This window comes from Entelurus aequoreus, linkage group LG20 (genome assembly GCF_033978785.1).
Source record: "Entelurus aequoreus isolate RoL-2023_Sb linkage group LG20, RoL_Eaeq_v1.1, whole genome shotgun sequence".
Lineage (NCBI taxonomy): Eukaryota > Metazoa > Chordata > Actinopteri > Syngnathiformes > Syngnathidae > Entelurus > Entelurus aequoreus.
In genome coordinates this window covers 32,676,176-32,691,635 of record NC_084750.1, presented here as the reverse complement: position 1 = coordinate 32,691,635, position 15,460 = coordinate 32,676,176, and the positions used below count along the sequence as shown (strand labels likewise).

Genomic DNA, 15,460 nt, shown 5'->3' with positions numbered 1-15,460 from the left:
AATTTTAAATTTCCCGCTAAACTTCCGGTTGAAAATGTCTAAGTATGATGACGTATGCGCGTGACATCAATCGTTGAAACGGGAAGTATGCGGACACATTGAATCCTATACAAAAAACTCTGTTTTCATCTCAAAATTTCACAGTATTCTGGACATCTGTGTTGGTGAATATTTTGCAATTTGTTTAATGAACAATGAAGACTGCAAAGAAGAAAGTTGTAGGTGGGATCGGTGTATTAGCGGCAGACTACAGCAACACAACCAGGAGGACTTTGAGATGGATAGCAGATGCGCTAGCCGGCGACCTCACTTTGACTTCCTCCGTCTCCGGGCCGCCGACCGCATCTATGATCGGGTGAAGTCCTTCGTCGCTCCGTCGATCGCTGGAACGCAGGTGAGCACGAGTGTTGATGAGCAGATGAGGGCTGGCTTAGGTGGATAGCTAGTGTTTTTAGCATAGCTCTGTGAGGTCCCGTTGCTAAGTTAGCTTCAATGGCGTCGTTAGCAACAGCATTGTTGAGCTTCGCCAGGCTGGAAAGCATTAACCGTGTAGTTACATGTCCATGGTTTAATAGTATTGTTGATTTTCTGTCTATCCTTCCAGTCAGGGGTTTATTTATTTTGTTTCTATCTGCAGTTAAGCCCGATGCTAATATGGCAATATCGCGAAATGATCAAGTATGACACATAGAATGGATCTGCTATCCCCATTTAAATAAAAACAATTCATTTCAGTAGGCCTTTAATTCAGGCTTTGCCTGTGTTATGACATTCCGTGTTACCACGTTTTTTGCTTAAGAAAGTGACAAATGTAAATTATTAATATAATCTTATACAAAAAACTAATTACGTGTAGTGTAAAAATACCCTAAGTTTCGGATGATAGAGCTCTTTCTTCATCCTCCTCCACTTCTTGTGCTCCAAAACCGATTTTTCTTTGGTGTCGGAGTGAAAAGACTCCAATTTGCTTCGTCCGACATTTTCTCAGCTATTCACTTTCACATGTTCGCCTCTACAGTACGTAAGTTAGGGATGGGTAATATTAAAATGTTTCCGATTTCGATTCCATTTTTATTTTGCTCAACGATTCGGTTCTTTATTGGTTCTCCGATCAATTCTCATTTGGATAAAAGGATAACAAACACGTTGATTAGCGTTAACTTTGATTAGTTTGGAACACGTGTGTCAAACTCAAGGCCCGGGGACCGGATGTGGCCCGTCATTTCATTTTATTTGGCCCTCGAAAGCCTGGAAATAATATGTATCAATAAAGTATTGTAACTTTTCTGAGTAAATATATTCTTTCTTTCTATTTTGAGAGAAACAATGTTTTACTCCATATAATCACAAATTATGTTTACTTAATTATTGTCTAATTATGCAAAAATATATTATTAAATATTCAAACCATTTTTTAAATATAAATAAATACTTATATTTATGATTTCAAAGCAAGTTATCCATCAAATTGTGCAATGTAAAAGTAGCAATAGATTTCATGGTAAAATTCTTAAATGTACTGTGGTTTTTAGAGCATTTTTCTCTAAATGAAAAAAAAAACAGTACTTTTTTACTGTAATAAACTGTGGTGCCGTTTTGGCATTTACAGTAATACACCGAAAAATCTACAGTTGTTGATTTGTGGTAAAAAAAAACAACTGGTACCTCAGGTGCCAAAATGTTATTGTAAAATTGCAGTTTCTTTTATTTCAGTAAAAAAACCAACAATGTTAATTTTACATTAAAATTCTGGCAACTGAATTTTACCATGAAAACATCAGCACTGTTTTCCATTTACAGTAATATACACTAAATGCTGAGGTTAAATTATTGCAACTTACCATATTTATTTTACAATTTAGTTTAAAATTTTTTTACTAATACGATTCTTAAAAAAATTGTGTAATAATAGTTTTCGCTGTTAGAAGCGGCCCTCTGGGGCCACACATAACTGCGATATGGCCCTCAGTAAACGACTTAGCACCTCTGGTTTATAAGAAACGTGAATGCACAAATTTAACAGTGAGGTCTTAAGAGGCTGACAACCTCCACGGGGTGCCAGGATCAGGAAGACTCAAGGGTTCCCGAAGAAAAAAAAAAAAAAAAATTCAATAACTATAATATAATAATGAAAATATAGTCTACTGTAGAAATAAACAAAATAATACATGATTCTTATGAAAAAAAAATATATGAGCTGAAAAACTATGCCAGCTAGTGACAAATACAAGCCAGTCAAGTCCAATAAAACAGTGCATTGTGCAATTCTACAACCATCAGCTATAAACATTAACCTTTCTATATACTAATTACCATGTCTCCGCTGTGGAGAACTATTCTCAGACAGAGAAGAGGCATGCAGCCTGCCAGTAAGACGCTGTTTTCGTCGCAATTTCAAGGATAGGTATTAAGTTCACGTTTACAGTTAATGATAGCATCTTTAAAAATGAGATGCTAACATGACCGGCAGTGTTAGTTAATTACCTGCAGTACATTGCTATTGGTGGAAAGTCAGTGGGATTGATAACGTGTCATTCATTCAAAGTTTTCACATTCTGCGTGAGCTAATGTTTCTGGTAGTATTTCCTCTCTTTGACAAAATATCTACTTTTGCCCTGTTGTCATCCTTCCTCGTGAATAACTCCAGCTTTTGTGCATGGTGACGTCACGCGTGCCCACAGGTATCGATAAGGGATATCGTTCGCAACACCGGCAAATGATTCCCAGGGATTGAAACACTGGGAGCCGGTACTGTTCCATTCCCACCCCTTACGTAAGCTGGTGTGGTCTTTTTCACACTCAGCAGTCCAGCCTTTCGAAACCTGTTGGTGATAGTGAATTTCCCCTTCATGCAGCAGTCGATCGCCGTCAACTTGAAAGCAATTTTGCATGCATTTCATCTCGTCTTCTGCACGATGAGGGTGAGTTCATACAGCGCTAAATGGCTGACTGAATGACTGTGTGAGTGCGTTTGATTTAATATGAACAATTTCATTGGTCCGTGACCTGATCGACCATTTCATTGGTCGGATGTGACGAGGCTGGATTTATTTCAGCTTGTGAAGCTGGTGATCCTATTTTTTGTAATTATTCACATGAGTTAATTCGCTTCAGTATGTTTGACAGCCCTAAAAAAAAAAAATGCCAATACTACATTAAATATTACAATTATTTTTATTAGAATAATGCTTAATGTTGGATATAGACAACCTACAAACCCTTTATTTATTGAATAAAAAAATATTGAAATTCAATGACTTGGTGAATTTGCAAAGAGATAAAATTAACTATAACCTGCTACCCAAGAACGTACAACACTTTTTCTCAACAAAAGAGGAGAAACAAAACCGTATGGGAAAATCTAATTTAAAACAATTGTATGCACTTACAACACTTAAGACATTTAGCATATCTGAATTTGGAATTAAATAATAGAATGGATTTAGGAAATCAAATAAAGTACTACTATGGGTCACTTTAAGAAACTGTTCAAACAACAAGTGTTCACAAACTACAAAGAAGAAGAATTATGATAAACATCTTGAACATTTAAAAAAATACATTTAATCTCGTCTTCTGCACGATGAGGGTGAGTTCATACAGCGCTAAATGGCTGACTGAATGACAGTGTGAGTGCGTTTGATTTAATATGAACAATTTAATTGGTCCGTGACCTGATCGACCATTTCATTGGTCAGATGTGACGAGGCTAACTTTATTTCAGCATGTGAAGCTGGTGAACCTGGAAAAATCTACAAATAAGTCCCAGAGTTCAAAGCATAAAAATAACGGCTTATAGTCCGGAAATCACGGTACATAGGAGAAGGAATATGTAGTTGCGTCGGTCCACTAAGGACGGATGTCACTTTTCCGACTTACACTAACACTTAAAGGCCTACTGAAACCCACTACTACCGACCACGCAGTCTGATAGTTTATATATCAATGATGAAATCTTAACATTGCAACACATGCCAATACGGCCGGGTTAACTTGTAAAGTGCAATTTAAAATTTCCCGGGAAATATCCGGCTGAAAACGTCTCGGTATGATGACGTTTGCGCGTGACGTCACGGATTGAACGGAAGTATTGGGACACCATTGTGTCCCAATACAAACAGCGTCTGTTTTCATCGAAAAATTCCACAGTATTCTGGACATCTGTGTTGGTGAATCTTTTGCAATTTGTTTAATGAACAATGGAGACAGAAAAGAAGAAAGCTGTAGGTGGGATCGGTGTATTAGCGGCTGGCTACAGCAACACAACCAGGAGGACTTTGAGTTGGATAGCAGACGCGCTAGCCGACGCTAGCCGACGCTAGCCGACGCTAGCCGCCGACCGCACCGATGATCGGATGAAGTCCGTCGATGCGCTGTCGATCGCTGGAACGCAGGTGAGCACGGGTCGTGATGAGCAGATAAGGGCTGGCGTAGGTGGAGAGCTAATGTTTTTAGCATAGCTCTGTCGAGGTCCCGTAGCTAAGTTAGCTTCAATGGCGTCGTTAGCAACAGCATTGCTAGGCTTCGGCAGGCGGCACAGCATTAACCGTGTGGTTACAGGTCCAGGGTTTGGTTCGGTGTCTCCTGATAGTAGAAGTAATAGTAGTATTGTTGATCTTCTGTCTATCCTTCCAGTCAGGGGCATGTTTCTTCTGTTTCTATCCGCAGTTAAGCACAATGCTATCACGTTAGCTCCGAAGCTAAAGTGCTTCACCGATGTATTGTCGTGGAGATAAAAGTCACTGTGAATTTCCATTTCGCGTTCTCGACTCTCATTTTCAAGAGGATATAGTATCTGAGGTGGTTTAAAATACAAATCCGTGAGCCACAATAGAAAAAGGAGAAAGTGTGGAATCCAATGAGCCCTTGTACCTAAGTTACGGTCAGAGCGAAAAAAGATACACCCTGGTGTCCTGCACTGCACTCTAATCCTTCACTCTCACTTTCCTCATCCACAAATATTTCATCCTCGCTCAAATTAATGGGGTTATCGTCGCTTTATCGGTCCGAATCGCTCTCGCTGCTGGTGTAAACAATGTGCAAATGTGAGGAGCCCTTCAACCTGTGACGTCACGCTACATCCGGTACAGGCAAGGCTTTTTTTATCAGCGACCAAAAGTTAGGAACTTTATCGTCGATGTTCTCTACTAAATCCTTTCAGCAAAAATATGGCAATATCGCGAAATGATCAAGTATGACACATAGAATGGACCTGCTATCCCCGTTTAAATAAGAACATTTCATTTCAGTAGGCCTTTAACTTACCTTGTTAGCAGTCTATTCAGTGTTTTTTGTCAATCACTTGGTAGAACAAGTTATTTTTTCCCTAAGGCTGCCTCACTAAGCCTTATTCAACCTTTGTACTGACTATTGTAGTCGTGCGTGGTGATGCTCCCAGCAGTCCAGTGTGACTAGAATAGATGTGTAGTCAATGTGATTCATGAAAACAATATCGAATTTCTAATTGCAGAGCACCAGCATGGCTCTGCTGAGCAAGAGTCATCTAAAAAATGACACGTTCCCTTGAGCGAACCCTTAATAAATCTTACCTCAATGATGTTGGTTCAGCCCAGAGAGCTGCTTCATCTCATTTCTGTGCGTGCTATTCCCTTCTCTCTTGACCACACATACCTGACTGCCAACAGCCTTCCAAGTCCGTTACGACCACGTCTCCCGACTGTCATGTACCCAACTTGAAAGATGGCATCTGCGTTGAAAAGCTCTTTCTGCAGCGCTGGTTGAATGGCCTCTTTGTGTGAGTGACGCTGGGCTGCGTCCTGTGGAGTGTCACAGAAGTCCTACGCAGGTTTCTTATCTGGAAGTGGACAAGAAATGAGTTCCAGACTTGTGCTTCGATATTTTTTGGGGGGGGGAAACCGGGAAAACGTGTGCTATCTTCGATCATGTTGGTGATTTGTCAGGCTTTTTGAAGGCTAAGTCGTGGCGTAGCATGTTGTCATTGTGACTCACAGAGATCGTTTTCACAACCTTGTTATTGCAAAAATAATTAGGGAAAAGTGTTTAAGTCAAAGAGCTTAAGTTGCAAGACCCAAACCTAATTGTGTTCAATTCTAAATTATTACGTATATAATTTAGATGTATAAAAAATTAATCATTTTATTAAATTAGATTTATCACCTTTTTTAATTTTGATTAATCATGTGATTTGGACACAAATTTACTGACATTGTCTAAAGCAGGGGCCGGGAAGCTTTTTGGCTGAGAGAGCCATGAAAGCCAAATATTTTAAAAATGTATTTCCGTGAGAGCCTTTTAATATTGTTTTAACACTGAATACAACTAAATGCGTGCATTTTTAAGTAAGACCAACATTTTTAGAGTACAATAAGTCTCTCATTCTTTTTAATAACATTGTTATTCTTAAGATAACTAATAATAAATAAATTACTTCTTACCATTAATGTGACATCGGGTGCTGCATGGTTTTGCTGATGGCTTTGTAGTCTGGTTGGTACGTGGTTATTTTTAACACTGTGATTACCAGCGGAATTATTGATTACTTATCGTGTTAAGCAATGTCAGATAAGATTTATCCGAGAGTCAGATGCAGTCATCAAAGGAGCCACATCTGGCTCGAGAGCCATAGGTTCCCTACCCCTGGTCTAAAGGAACCTTTTTTAAAGAGTTATACTTGAATGCACATCATTTATTTGATATGTTGTGATGAATTTGTGAATGTACATGATTAGTGCAATATTTTTTTGTAATTAATCACATGAGTTAATTTGCTATGTTTGACAGACCTAAAAAAACAATTACATTAAATATTAAAATAATAATTATTAGAATAATACATAATGTTGGATATAGAGAACAAACAAACCCTTTATTTATTGAATCAAAAATATTGACATTCAATGACTTGGTGCATTTGCAAAGAGCTAAAATTAACTATAACTTGCTACCCAAGAATGTACAACATTTTTTTCTCAACAAAAGAGGAGAAATATAACCTTATTGGGAAATCTAATTTAAAACATGTGTATGCACGTACAACACTTAAGACATTTAGCATATCTGTATTTGGAATTACATTAGAGAATGGATTAAGGAAATCAAACAAAGTACTAATGTAAGATTTAATTTAATTGAATTTTAATTTAATTTAATTTAAGAAACTGTTCAAACGGCAAGTGTTCACAAAGTACAAAGAAGAAGAATTATGATACACATCTTGAACCTTTAAAAAAATTAATTAAATAATGATTATTTATGTATTTCATATTTGTTTACTTACTTATGGTATATTTATTTATTTATTTATTTATTCACTGTTCTGTTACAAACAGAGAACAAGGAAATGGGATATAACTGCTATGGTATAAAAAGGGGTGATATTAAATAAGCTCTGCTTCTTCCTACTCCTTTGCGGACGTGCTGTAATGAAACAACTGGAAATATGTGATATGAACTGAATAATTAGAAATGTCCAATATTTGCCTTTTTGTACTGATCATCGATCAGCTGCCGAGACCAGCCGATCTTAACCGTGTTTACTTGACAAAAGTTGTACTCATGTAAAATATTTGTATTTAATTCAAATGTACAAAACCCAAAACCAGTGAAGTTGGCACGTTGTGTAAGTCGTAAATAAAAACAGACTACAGTGATTTGAAATTCTTTTTTAACCTATATTCAATTGATTAGACTGCAAAGACAAGATACTTAACGTTCGAACTGGTAAACTTTGTTATTTTTTGCAAATATTAGCTCATTTGGAATTTGATGCCTGCAACATATTTAAAAAAAAGCTGGCACAAGTGGCAAAAAAAGACTGAGAAAGTTGAGGGATGCTCATCAAACACTTATTTGGAACATCCCACAGGTGAACAGGCTAATTGGGAACAGGTGGGTGCCATGATTGGGTATAAAATCAGCTTCCATGAAATGCTCAGTCATTCACAAACAAGGATGGGGCGAGGGTCACCACTTTGTGAACAAATGCGTGAGGAAATTGTCCAGCAGTTTAAGTACAACATTTTTCAACGAGCTATTGCAAGGAGTTTAAGGATTTCACCATCTACGGTCCGTAATATCATCAAAAGGTTCAGAGAATCTGGAGAAACCACTGCACGTAAGCGGCAATGCCCGCAATCTTCGATCCCTCAGGCGGTACTGCATCTAAAAGCGACATCAGTGTGTAAAGGATATCACCACATGGGCTCAGGAACACTTCAGGCGGTACTGCATCTAAAAGTGTCATCAGTGTGTAAAGGATATCACCACATGGTCTCACACTTCAGAAAACCACGGTCAGTAACTACAGTTTGTTGCTACATCTGTAAGTGCAAGTTAAAACTCTACTATGCAAAGCCAAAGCCATTTATCAACAACACCCAGAAACGCTGCCGGCTTCGCTGGGCCCAAGCTCATCTAAGATGGGCTTATGCAAAGTGGAAAAGTGTTCTGTGGTCTGACAAGTCCACATTTCAAATTGTTTTTGGAATGTGTGGACGTCGTGTCCTCTGGACCAAAGAGGGAAAAAAACATCCGGACTGTTATAGGCGCAAAGTTGAAAAGCCAGCATCTGTGATGGTATGGGGGTGTATTAGTGCCCAAGGCATGGGTAACTTACACATCTGTGAAGGAAACACTAATGCTGAAAGGTACATACAGGTTTTGAAGCAACATATGTTGCCAACCAAGCAACATTATCATGGACGCCCCTGCTTATTTCAGCAAGACAATGCCAAGCTATGTGTTACAACAGTGTGGCTTAGTAGTAAAAGAGAGCGGGTATTTGACAAACAAGTCAATGGCGTTTTAAAATCATGTTTTTATCATCTTCGTCTTTTAGCAAAGGTAAAACCATTTTTATCTTCTAACCTTTTTGAACAAGTCGTGCATGCTTTTATTTCAAGTCGCCTGGACTACTGCAATGCACTTTATGCTGGCATTAGCCAAAAAGCTCTCTCCCGGTTGCAGTTAGTCCAGAACACGGCAGCACGACTTTTAACAGGGGCCAGGAAATGCCAGCATATAACCCCAATTCTTCGGAGTTTGCACTGGCTCCCTGTTCATTTTAGAATTGATTTTAAATCCTTGCTGTTTGTTTTTAAAGCTTTACATGGACTGGCACCTCAGTATATCTCGGACCTCATCCAAATTTACACTCCTGCGCGCGCTCTGAGGTCCGAGAGCCAGCTCCAGCTCGTGGTGCCCAGGATGAGACTTAAAACCAGGGGAGACAGGACTTTCTCTGTGGTCGGCCCTAAACTCTGGAACACTCTGCCCCTCCATGTTCAAACTGATTCCACAGTGGAGTGTTTTAAGTCTCGTCTTAAGACCCACTTTTATTCTTTGGCTTTTAACACTACGTGAGTTGTGTGGTCTTCTGTCCTCTGTTGTCCTGTGTGGTTAGGGTTAGGGTTATAAATTTTGATGTCTATTTTACTGTTTTAATTGGTTTTACCCTTTAAAATCGTTTTTAATCATTTTTATTTTTTATATTGTCTCTGTATTGGTTTTCTATTCATTTATTCTTTGTTTTTATCCAGTCATTGGTGTAGCATAATATTGTTTTTAATATTGTTTTTAATATCGTTTTTAATATTGTTTTTAATATTGTTTTTAACATGGCTGTGCAGCACTTTGGAAACTTTCTTGTTGTGTAAATGTGCTATATAAATAAAGTGGATTGGATTGGATTGGGTACTACACTGGCCTGCCTGTAGTCCAGACCTGTCTCCCGTTGAAAATGTGTGGCGCAATATAAAGCCTAAAATATGACAACGGAGACCCCCGGACTGTTGAACAACTTAAGCTGTACATCAAGCAAGAATGGGAAATAATTACACCTGAAAAGCTTCTAAAATTAGTCTCCTCAGTTCCCAAACGTTTACTGTGTTGTTAAAAGGAAAGGCCCTGTAACAAAGTTGTAAAAATGCCCCTGTGCCAACTTTTTTGCAACTTGTTGCTGCCATTAAATTCTAAGTTAATGATTATTTGCCCAAAAAATATATGTTTTTCAGTTCGAACATTAAATATCGTGTCTTTGCAGTCTATTCAATTGAATATAAGTTGAAAAGGACTTCCACATTTGATTCTGTTTTTTTTTTTTTAAATTACACAACGTGCCAACTTCACTGGTTCTGGATTTTGTATTATAAAGATAGATGTATAAACAAAAAAGTGGCTTTATAAAGTCATTTATTGTTTTTAATGGATTTAATACCATAACCATATTACAATAAAAAATGTGCAAAATCAATCAATCAATCAATGTTTATTTATATAGCCCTAAATCACAAGTGTCTCAAAGGGCTGTACAAGCCACAAAGACATCCTCGGTACAGAGCACACATACGGGCAAGGAAAACTCACCCCAGTGGGACGTCAATGTGAATGACTATGAGAAACCTTGGAGAGGACAGCATATGTGGGTAACCCCCCCTCTAGGGGAGACCGAAAGCAATGGATGTCGAGTGGGTCTGACATAATATTGTGAAAGTCCAACACATCAGCGAAAGTCCAGTCCATAGTGGGGCCAGCAGGAGCCATCCCGAGTGGAGACGGGTCAGCAGCGTAGAGATGTCCCCATCTGATGGACAGGCTAGCGGTCCACCCCGGGTTTGGGAGCAGAGTAGAAAAGAAAAGAAAAGAAACGGCAGATCAACTGGTCTAAAAAGGGAGTCTATTTAAAGGCTAGAGTATACAAATGAGTTTTAAGATGAGACTTAAATGCTTCTACTGAGGTAGCATCTCTAACTTTTACAGGGAGGGCATTCCATAGTATTGGAGCCCGAATAGAAAACGGTCTATAGCCCGCAGACTTTTTTTGGGCTCTGGGAATCACTAATAAGCCGGAGTTCTTTGAACGCAGATTTCTTGCCGGGACATATGGTACAATACAATCGTCAAGATAGGCAGGAGCTTGACCGTGTAGTATTTTATACGTAAGTAGTAAAACCTTAAAAGCGCATCTTAGGTGCACAGGAAGCCAGTGCAAGTGAGCCAGTATAGGCGTAATATGATCAAACTTTCTTGTTTTTGTCAAAAGTCTAGCAGCCGCATTTTGTACCATCTGTAATCTTTTAATGCTAGACATAGGGAGGCCCGAAAATAAAACGTTACAGTAATCGAGACGAGATGTAACGAACGCATGGATAATGATCTCAGCATCGCTTGTGGACAAAATGGAACGAATTTTAGCGATATTACGGAGATGAAAGAAGGCCGTTTTAGTAACACTCTTAATGTGTGACTCAAACAAGAGAGTTGGGTCGAAGATAATACCCAGATTTTTTACCGAGTCGCCTTGTTTAATTGTTTGGTTGTCAAATGTTAAGGTGGTATTATTAAATAGATGTCGGTGTTGAGCAGGACCGATAATCAGCATTTCCGTTTTCTTAGCGTTGAGTTGCAAAAGGTTAGCGGACATCCATTGTTTAATTTCATTAAGACACGCCTCCAGCTGACTACAATCCGGCGTGTTGGTCAGCTTTAGGGGCATGTAGAGTTGGGTGTCATCAGCATAACAGTGAAAGCTAACACCGTATTTGCGTATGATGTCACCTAGCGGCAGCATGTGAATACTAAAGAGTGCAGGGCCAAGAACCGAACCCTGGAGAACTCCGCACGTTACCTTAACATAGTCCGAGGTCACATTGTTATGGGAGACACACTGCATCCTGTCAGTAAGATAAGAGTTAAACCAAGACAAGGCTAAGTCTGTCATCCCAATACGCGTTTTGATACGCTCTAATAAAATATTATGATAAACAGTATCGAAAGCGGCGCTAAGATCAAGAAGCAGCAACATAGATGACGCATCAGAATCCATCGTTAGCAATAGATCATTAGTCATTTTTGCGAGGGCTGTCTCCGTAGAGTGATTTGCCCTGAAACCGGACTGAAAAGGTTCACAGAGATTGTTAGACGCTAAGTGTTCATTTAGCTGCTGTGCTACAATTTTTTGGAGGATTTTCGAGATAAACGGAAGGTGGGACACCGGCCGGTAGTTTACCAGGAGATCAGGATCGAGGTTAGGTCTTTTGAGTAGAGGATGAATAACCGCTTTTTTTAATGCTAGGGGAACAGTGCCAGAGGAAAGTGATAAGTTTATAATATTTAACACTGATGGACCTAATAATACAAAAAGCTCCTTGATAAGTTTCCCAGGAATTGGGTCAAGTAAACATGTTGTTTGTTTTGTCCCATTTACACATTTTGACAATTCCTCCAATGTTATTTCATCAAAGAGAGAGAAACTATTTTGGAGGGCGGTATCCGTCGTATATACAGTCGTATTTGTGTTAATAGAACCCAGTTGTAGCTGAGATGCATTGTCTTTAATCTCTTTTCTAATGACTTCAATTTTCTTATTAAAGAAATTCATAAAGTCATCTGCTGAGTGGGTGGAGCTACTGGGAGGAGTCCCTTGTTGGGTTAGCGATGCTACTGTACTAAACAGAAATTTAGGATCATTTTTGTTGAGGTGGATGAGATTTGAGTAATATTTACCTTAGCTGAGGTAATCATGCGTTTATAAGTTATTAAACTATCACACCATGCTTGATGGAAAACCTCAAGTTTAGTCGCACGCCATTTGCGTTCCAGCTTTCTACATGATAATTTCTGGGCTCTAGTTTCTTCTGTAAACCATGGGGTACGCCTTTTAGGGGCCCTTTTTAGCTTTAGCGGTGCTACACTATCAATGGTGTCGCGCAGGGCGTCATTAAAGTTGTTAGTGAGGTTATCAATAGAGCCCACATAATTTGGGAATGGTGCCATTACCGAAGGCAGTAGGTCAGTAAGAGTCGTCGTTGTGGCAGCATTAATGTTGCGGCTGCTATAGTAGTTATTATTATTATTATTAGTTTGTTGACAATGAGTCAGAACTTCGAATTTTATAAGGTAATGATCGGACATTACTTTAGTGTACGGGAGCATCGTAACTTTAGAGGTGGTGACACCCCTGACAAGCACTAGATCTATCGTATTACCGTTGCGATGCGTGGGTTCATTTATTATTTGTGTAAGACCACAGCTATCAATTATAGTCTGGAGCGCCACGCATGGAGGGTCCGATGGGGTATTCATATGGATATTAAAGTCCCCCATTATGATTATATTGTCGGCGTGCGTCACTAGATCAGCAACAAACTCTGAGAATTCACTGATGAAGTCTGAATAGGGCCCAGGGGGGCGGTAGATAACAGCCAGGTGGAGAGGCAGCGGTGTGACAAACCTCAAAGTGAGCACCTCAAACGAGTTATATTTATTATTTAGGTTAGGTGTAAGATTATAGTTTTCATTGTATATTAGTACGACACCCCCTCCCCTTTTAAGAGGTCGGGCAACATGTGTATTGGTATAGTTAGGAGGAGATGCCTCATTTAGCGCAAAAAAATCGTCTGGTTTGAGCCAGGTCTAGGCGAGACCAACGACGTCAAGTTTGTTGTCTCTAATGACTTCATTAACTAATAACGTTTTGGAAGATAATGATCTTATGTTTAAAAAGCCCATATTATAGGTAGTGGGCTGTTTTGAGGATTGTTTGTTGAAATTATCCGAAGTAGCAATAATAATAATGTTGCGTTTATTATGCGTAGTGCACTTTAAATAGTTTCGACCATATCTAGGAATTGATACGACGGGGATATTCAGATTGTTTGGTTGATGTTGCGATAAACTGAACGCATCATAGTTAGCTACCTCAGTACAATGTATGTCTGCCTCTGAACACGGTCACAAAAGAAAAAACATTATGTGAGTTGTGTTTTATTCTAAGAGAATTGCTATGTGTGCAGGGATTATCCAGCCTGATGCCGGCTAGTTCTAGTTTAAATGGCTTCTTACCCGGAGACTCCACGCTTCTTTGGTTAGCTTTTCTCTTTGTTGTTAGCCCCGCTCGGCATCCCCGCTTCTGCTTCCGCTCGCACCGCTTACGTCGTCTCCATTGGCGGTCACCGCTAGCACTTGACTCCGCTGCTACAAAGGCCGCTCGATGTAGCCCGCGAAGTATTCCCATGCTAGCGAGGAGGTCCACCGTACATGCATCTTTCAGTCTATAACGACCCGATCCATCCACATCCAGAATTGTCTGTCGGTCGTATGTGATCACAGAGTATTCACGCTTTGAGCCAGCCATGAAATTGACAGAAATGACGGGTGTTTTTTGCCAAATCGCTCTACACTCCCAAGAGCATTAGCGAGCTGCAGCATAGCCATGCACCGCCATCTTGCCGATTAATGTGACTGTAATTAATCGCAATCAATGCGATATATTGGCAAGGTCTACTTTTAACATCGTAAATAAGCTATTATTAAAGGCCTACTGAAACCCACTACTATCGACCACGCAGTGTGATAGTTTATATATCAATGATGAAATCTTAACATTGCAACACATGCCAATACAGCCGGGTTAACTTATAAAGTGCAATTTTAAATTTCCCGCGAAACTTCCGGTTGAAAACGTCTATGTATGATGACGTATGCGCGTGACGTCAATAGTTGAAACGGAAGTATTCGGACACCATTGTATCCAATACAAAAAGCTCTGTTTTCACCACATAATTCCACAGTATTCTGGACATCTGTGTTGGTGAATCTTTTGCAATTTGTTTAATGAACAATGAAGACTGCAAAGAATAAAGCTGTAGGTGGGATCGGTGTATTAGCGGCTGGCTGCAGCAGCACAACCAGGAGGACTTTGACTTGGATAGCAGACGCGCTATCCGACGCTAGCCGCCGACCGCATCGATGATCGGGTGAAGTCCTTCGTCACTCTGTCAATCGCTGGAACGCAGGTGAGCACGGGTGTTGATGAGCAGATGAGGGCTGGCTGGCGTAGGTGGAGAGATAAGGTTTTTAGCATTGCTCTGTGAGGTCCCGTAGCTAAGTTAGCTTCAATGGTGTTGTTAGCAACAGCATTGTTAAGCTTCGCCAGGCTGAAAGCATTAACCGTGTAGTTACAGGTCCCTGGTTTAATAGTATTGTTGATTTTCTGTCTATCCTTCCAGTCAAGGGTTTATTTATTTTGTTTCTATCTGCAGTTAAGTCCGATGCTATCACGTTAGCTCCGTAGCTAAAGTGCTTCGCCGATGTATTGTCGTGGAGATAAGAGTCACTGTGAATGTCCATTTCGCGTTCTCGACTCTCATTTTCAAGAGGATATAGTATCCGAGGTGGTTTAAAATACAAATCCGTGATCCACAATAGAAAAAGGAGAAAGTGTGGAATCCAATGAGCCAGCTTGTACCTAAGTTACGGTCAGAGCGAAAAAACATACGTCCTGCACTGCACTCTAGTCCTTCACTCTCATGTTCCTCATCCACAAATCTTTCATTCTGGCTCAAATTAATGGGGTAATCGTCACTTTCTCGGTCCGAATCGCTCTCCCTGCTGGTGTAAACATTGGGGAAATGTGAGGAGCCCTTCAACCTGTGACGTCATGCTACTTCCGGTACAGGCAAGGCTTTTTTTTATCAGCGAC

General features: G+C 39.7%; 1 long non-coding RNA gene across 2 annotated transcripts in view; it reads right to left on the bottom strand.

Annotated features, from left to right (window-relative positions):
- LOC133635674 (uncharacterized) overlaps positions 1-15,460 on the bottom strand; it is a 111,801-nt gene that overhangs the window by 70,042 nt on the left and 26,299 nt on the right. For both annotated transcript variants that reach the window (XR_009822108.1, XR_009822109.1), the window contains exon 2: positions 5,550-5,815. This is a non-coding gene — a long non-coding RNA (uncharacterized LOC133635674). The remainder of the gene's footprint in view (positions 1-5,549; positions 5,816-15,460) is intronic.